Source organism: Lutra lutra, chromosome 5, assembly GCF_902655055.1.
Source record: "Lutra lutra chromosome 5, mLutLut1.2, whole genome shotgun sequence".
Taxonomy (NCBI): Eukaryota; Metazoa; Chordata; class Mammalia; order Carnivora; family Mustelidae; genus Lutra; species Lutra lutra.
This window is the reverse complement of record NC_062282.1, coordinates 163,335,921-163,341,920: the sequence shown is the minus strand read 5'-3', so window position 1 is coordinate 163,341,920 and position 6,000 is coordinate 163,335,921. Positions and strand designations below refer to the sequence as shown.

At 50.2% G+C, this 6,000-nt stretch overlaps 1 pseudogene; it reads left to right on the top strand.

Annotated features, from left to right (window-relative positions):
- The first annotated feature begins 4,405 nt into the window (after window positions 1–4,405).
- Window positions 4,406–5,818, top strand: LOC125100849 (cytochrome b-like; annotated as a pseudogene).
- The last annotated feature ends 182 nt before the right edge of the window (window positions 5,819–6,000 follow it).

The following is a 6,000-nucleotide window of genomic DNA, read 5'->3' as shown; positions in this document are numbered from 1 at the left end:
AGATGCCTGAACACCTAAGCTAGGGTTCAGATTAGGGCCTGGGGACATGTCCAGCTCAATCTTCTGTCTCTGGGGAAACATCTGTCTGCGTTCTGAGTGGAGGTAGTTGCTCAGGTTGTGTCGGAATGTGCCTCTTTGTCCAGGGCAGGCTACGAAATTGGGATGGCCACGGGGGCCTTTCAGGTTTCTCCTAACCTGTAGGGTTGTGGCAAATGGAAAGGGCCCCGTTTCCTTCAAGAGGGGAGGCACCATCCTGCGGTGTGGTTCCAGAGGGCCCAGCCTGGAGGGTGTGTGGGCCAGGGCTGTGGGGACAGAAGTCTGAAAACACAAACTCAGCTTAGGTTTCTAGCCGAGGGTATGGCAGGCCCTATCTACAGACCCTGAGGGGAACTCCTGGGGATATGAAATAAGGGCGAGTGTGAGGCCATAGCTCAGGCTTTTGTCTCTGGATTTTGAGTCAAGGATGGCCGTGGAATGTAGGGGTGGCCTCAGGGGCCATGGACGATTCTCCCTCTCTGGGGATTTGGCCCAGCTCCCAAAAGTTTGGAGTCATTGTGCAGGAAGGGAGGAGTCCTGTTTTCTGTCTCAGGAGTCCCTCCAAAAGAGGGATTCCATGGCAGAGCTCTGGGTACAGGCACTGGAAAACCCCAGCTTTGGTCAGGATTGGGGCCTAGGGGCATGGCAAGCCTGATATGCGGGCTCTTGGTCCAGCTACCAAGAGGCCCTGTTTGAAAACGGGGCTCGGCCTGAGGGTCCCAATGCGTGTTTATGCCCAGGGTGGCCCTCAAGCATGGGCATGGCCTCATGGGCCATGCAGGTTTCTCCTCCTCTGAGGGTTTGACTTTGACACCCATCCCAACAGCAAGGTTTCCTGCCATGGGGAAGGAGGAGTTCTGTTTGGTGCATCAGGTTCCCCCATGGGCAGGCATTTGAGATCAGGTCTGGGGACAGACACCTGAAAACCCAGGTTGGGTAGAGATGACAACCTAGGGCCATGGCAGGTCCGATCCACTGGATATAAGGCCCACTGTCTGGGTGACTGTCGGGAGGTCTGGGCTCACGCTGTGGCAGACAGAGCATTAGGGCACAGGGCTGCCTATGCAATTGGGGTGCCATCGATGGTGGTGCAGGTGATCCTCATTTGGGGTTTTGGGGCAGCCCCATAGGGCACTTCTTTCTTCTGGTGGGCAGGCAGAGTGCTGCGTGGTGGCTCCAGAATTCCCAGAGTGTAGGGCTTGTGGGCCCAGAACCTGAGGACGGCAGTCTGAAAATACAAGCTAGGGTTATGTTTCGGGCCTAGGGCTTGGCAGGCCCAATCTGCAAAGGCTGTCTTGAGATCTCCAGCATCAGAAGGAAGGGCGAGTGTCAGACGTTTGCTCAGGCTAGAGTTTGTGTTTGTGATGGTCGCCTAGTGGAAGGATGGCCTCATGAGGCCATGGAGGTTTTTCCACTCTGGGGGTTGTGAGGTGCTCCAAACAGTAAGGCTTCCTTGTGCAGGACAGTGGGTGACTGCTTTGATGTCTCCAGGGTCCCCCCTACAGAAAGACCTGAGAGCAGGGCTCTACATCGGATGCCTGGATACCCCATCTCGCATTCCCATTGGCACCTAGAACAAGCCTCATTCCATCTGCTAGCTGTGGGGCGAGCTATCCAAGGGGCTGAGTTGAAATGGAGTCTCGCAATGATGGGTCACAATGTGGGTATGTGTCCAGGGTGACCTTGGAATGTGGCAGTGGCTCAGGGGCAATGCAGGATTCTCTGGCCCTGAGGATTGGACACAGCTCCAAAGAGCAAGGTTCCCTTCTGGGGACAGGAGGTGTTCTGTTTTGGCCCTCCTGGAACTGAATATGTTGGTTTTCAAGACCAGGCCTCTGGGGACCAATGCCTTCAAACCTACGCTAGTGTTCAAATTAGGGTCTAAGGGCATGTCAGGTTCAATCTTCTGTCGCTGGGCCAATGGACCTGAGTTTCTGCCTGGAGGTCAATGTACATGGTGTGTCAGACTGTGTGTTTTTGTCCAGGGCAGACTACATAATTTGGATGGCCTCGGGGGCCTTGTATGTTTCTCCTATTCTGTAGGGTTGTGGCAAATGGAATGAGCCCACTTTCCTTCAAGAGGGCAGCCACATTCCTGCAGTGTGGCTCCAGAGGCCCCAGCCTGGAGGGTGTGTGGGCCAGGGCTGCAGGGACAGAAGTCTGAAAACACAAACTCATGTTAGGTTTCGGGCCATGGGTATGACAGGCCCTATCTACAGGCACTCAGGGAAGCTCCTTGGGATATGAAATAAGGGTGAGTGTGAGGTGATAGTTCAGGCTTTTGTCTCTGGATTTCTGTCAAGGATGGCCATGGAATGTAGGGGTGGCCTCATGGGAATGGACGATTCTCCCTCTCTGGGGATTTTGCCCGGGTCCGAATAGTTTGGGGTCATTCTGGGGGAAGGGAGGAGTCGGGTTTTTTGTCTCAGGGGTCCCCCAAAAAGCTCTGTGTATGGGACCCCTGAGATGGAAAACAGGACTCCTCCCTCAAGTATCACACCAAACTATTGGGTCCGGGGCAAAATAACCAGAGAGGGAGAATCTTCCATGGCCCCATGAGGCCCCCATACATTCTGTGGCCAACATAAACTCACAATCCATAGACAAAAGCCTGAGCTACTGCCTCACAGTCACCTTAATTTCAGATCCCGAGGAGCTCCTTTTGGGGTCTGCAGATCAGGCATGCCAAACCCTCAGCCCTAAGTCTAACCCGAGTTTGTGTTTTTAGATTTCTGTCCCCAGAGCCCTGTCCCACACACCCACCAGGCTCCAGCCTTCAGAGACACACTGCACGACTGTGCCTGCCCTCCTGATGGAAACTGTGCCCTTTATAGTTGCCAAAACACTCCAGATTAGGAGAAACATTTAAAGCCCCCAAGGCCACCCCAATTTTATAGGCCACCCTGGACAAAAATGCGCCATCTGACACACCCTGAGCAATGACCTCCAGTCAGACATCCAGGTAGATGGCCCCAGAGACATAATATTGAAACTGACATGCCCCTAGGCCATATTCTGAACCCTAGCTGAGTTTTTCAGGCATATGTCCCCAGATCTTATATCAAATCCCTGCATATGGGGACCTGATGCACAAAACAGAACCCCTCCTTCCCCATGGCAGGAAACCTTGCTGTTGGGATGGGTGTCACACCCTCAGAGTAGGAGAAATCTACAGGGCCCATGAGTCCATTCCCACAATTGAGGGCAGCCTTGGGCACAAACATGCATTGTGACCCTCAGCCCAAGCCCCATTTTCAAATAAGGCCCCTCAGTAGCTGGACCAAGAGCCCGTGTATTGGACTTGCCATGCCCATAGGCCCAAATATGAACCCAAGGAAGTGTTTTCCAGGAGATTTTGTCTTTTCAGACTTCTGTCTCCAGAGCCCTGGCCCACACACCCTCCAGGCTGGAGCATTTGGAGCCACACCGTAGGACTGTGCCTGCACTCCCTAAGGAAACTGTTCCCTTTAAAGTTGCCAAAACCCCCCAGATTAGGAGAAACTTGCAAGGCCCCCAAGCCACCCAGTTTCATAGGCCTCCCTGGATAAAAATAAGCAGTCTGACACACCCTGTGCATGGACCTCCAGTCCGACATCCAGGTAGATGGCCCCAGAGACAGAAAATTGAACCTGACATGCCCCTAGGCCCTAATCTGAACACTAGCTGTGTTTTCAGGCATCTGTCCCCAGAGTCCTGGCCTCGAACACCAACATATGGGGGGCCCCTGAGGCCCAAAACAGAAAACCACCTGTCCCAGAAGGAAACCTTGCTATTTGGATCTCTAAGAATCAAGGCAATAGAATCCTGCATGGCCCCTGAGCCGCTGCCACATTCTAAGCTCTCCCCGGACACAAAACCAGATTGTGACCCATCAGCATGAGAGTCCATTTCAAATCAGCCCCCTGTGTAGCTCGCACTAGAGCCAGCAGATCGAACCTCCCATGTCCATAGGATCCAATGGAATCCTAGGTGGGGTTTCCAGGCATCCATACAAAGAGCCCTGCTCTTGAATCTTCTATATTGGGGACCTATGAGCCATCAAGTAGATGCCTCCTGTCCTGCAGAAGGAAACCTTGATGTTTGGAGCTGTGCACAACCCCCAGATTGGGAAAATCTCCATGGCATCATGACACCACTTCTGCATTAGGCAGCCATAAAGGACTTGAGCCTAAGCGAACGTCTGACATTTACCCTTACTTCAGATGACAGGAATCTTGCCTCAGCCTCTGCATTTGGGCCTGCCCTGCCCTAGGCCCTAAAAATTACATAAGCTTTTGTTTTCAGACTTCTGTCCTCAAACTAATTACAAAAACAATACTTAAAATGAATACAATGTATGTCATCATTATTCCTACATGGAATCTAGCCATGACTGGTGACACGAAAAAATCAGTATTGTATTTCAACTATAGGAACACTAATGACCAACACTCATAAGACCCACCCACTAACCAAAATTATCAACAACTCATTTATTGACCTACCTGCACCATCAAACATCTCAGCATGATGAAATTTTGGGTCCATTATCGGGATTTACCTAATCCTTCAAATCCTTACAGGTTTATTCTTAGCTATACACTACACATCAGACACAACCACAGCCTTCTCATCAGTTACACACATCTGTCGAGACTCAATTATGGCTGAATCATGCAATATATACATGCCAATGGAGCCTTCATATTCTTCATTTGCCTATTCCTACATGTAGGACAAGGCCTATACTACGGATCTTGTATATTCCCCGAAACATGAAACATTGGTATTATTCTACTATTCGCAACCATAGCAACAGCATTCATAGGTTACGTATTACCATGAGGACAAATATCCTTTTGAGGCGCAACCGTAATCACCAACTTACTATCAGCCATCCCATACATCGGAACTAGTCTTGTAGAATGAATCTGAGGAGGATTCTCAGTAGACAAAGCCACCCTGACACGATTCTTCGCTTTCCACTTTATCCTGCCATTCATCATCTTAGCACTAGCAACAATCCACCTGCTGTTTCTCCACGAAACAGGATCCAACAACCCCTCCGGAATTCCATCCAACTCTGACAAAATCCCATTTCACCCCTACTACACCATCAAAGACATCCTAGGAGCCCTACTCCTAGCCCTAATACTTATAATACTAGTACTATTCTCCCCAGACCTGTTAGGAGACCCAGACAACTACACTCCTGCCAACCCGCTCAATACACCACCCCATATCAAACCTGAATGATACTTTCTATTCGCGTACGCAATCCTACGATCCATCCCTAACAAACTTGGAGGAGTATTGGCCCTAGTCCTATCCCTCCTAATCCTAGCTATCGTCCCACTATTACACACCTCAAAACAACGGAGCATAATATTCCGACCACTAAGCCAATGCCTATTCTGACTATTAGTAGCTGACCTTCTTACCCTAACCTGAATCGGCGGTCAACCAGTAGAACATCCATTCATCACCATTGGCCAACTAGCCTCAATCCTTTACTTCACACTCCTCTTAATTCTCATACCAATCGCGAGCATTATCGAGAACAACCTATTAAAATGAAGAGTCTTTGTAGTATATTAATTACCTTGGTCTTGTAAACCAAAAATGGAGAATCCCATCTCCCCAAGACTCAAGGAAGAGGCAAAAAGCCCCACCATCAGCACCCAAAGCTGACATTCTAACTAAACTATTCCCTGATTCTCTCACCCCACATTTCAATTCATATATTCAACAACATTTACTGTGCCTGCCCAGTATGTATTCCGCGCACCGCCCCCTATGTATATCGTGCATTAATGGTTTGCCCCATGCATATAAGCATGTACATACTATGGTTGATTTTACATGTATCCACCTCACCTAGATCACGAGCTTGATCACCATGCCTCGAGAAACCATCAATCCTTGCGCGACGTGTACCTCTTCTCGCTCCGGGCCCATCACATGTGGGGGTTTCTACCGTGAAAC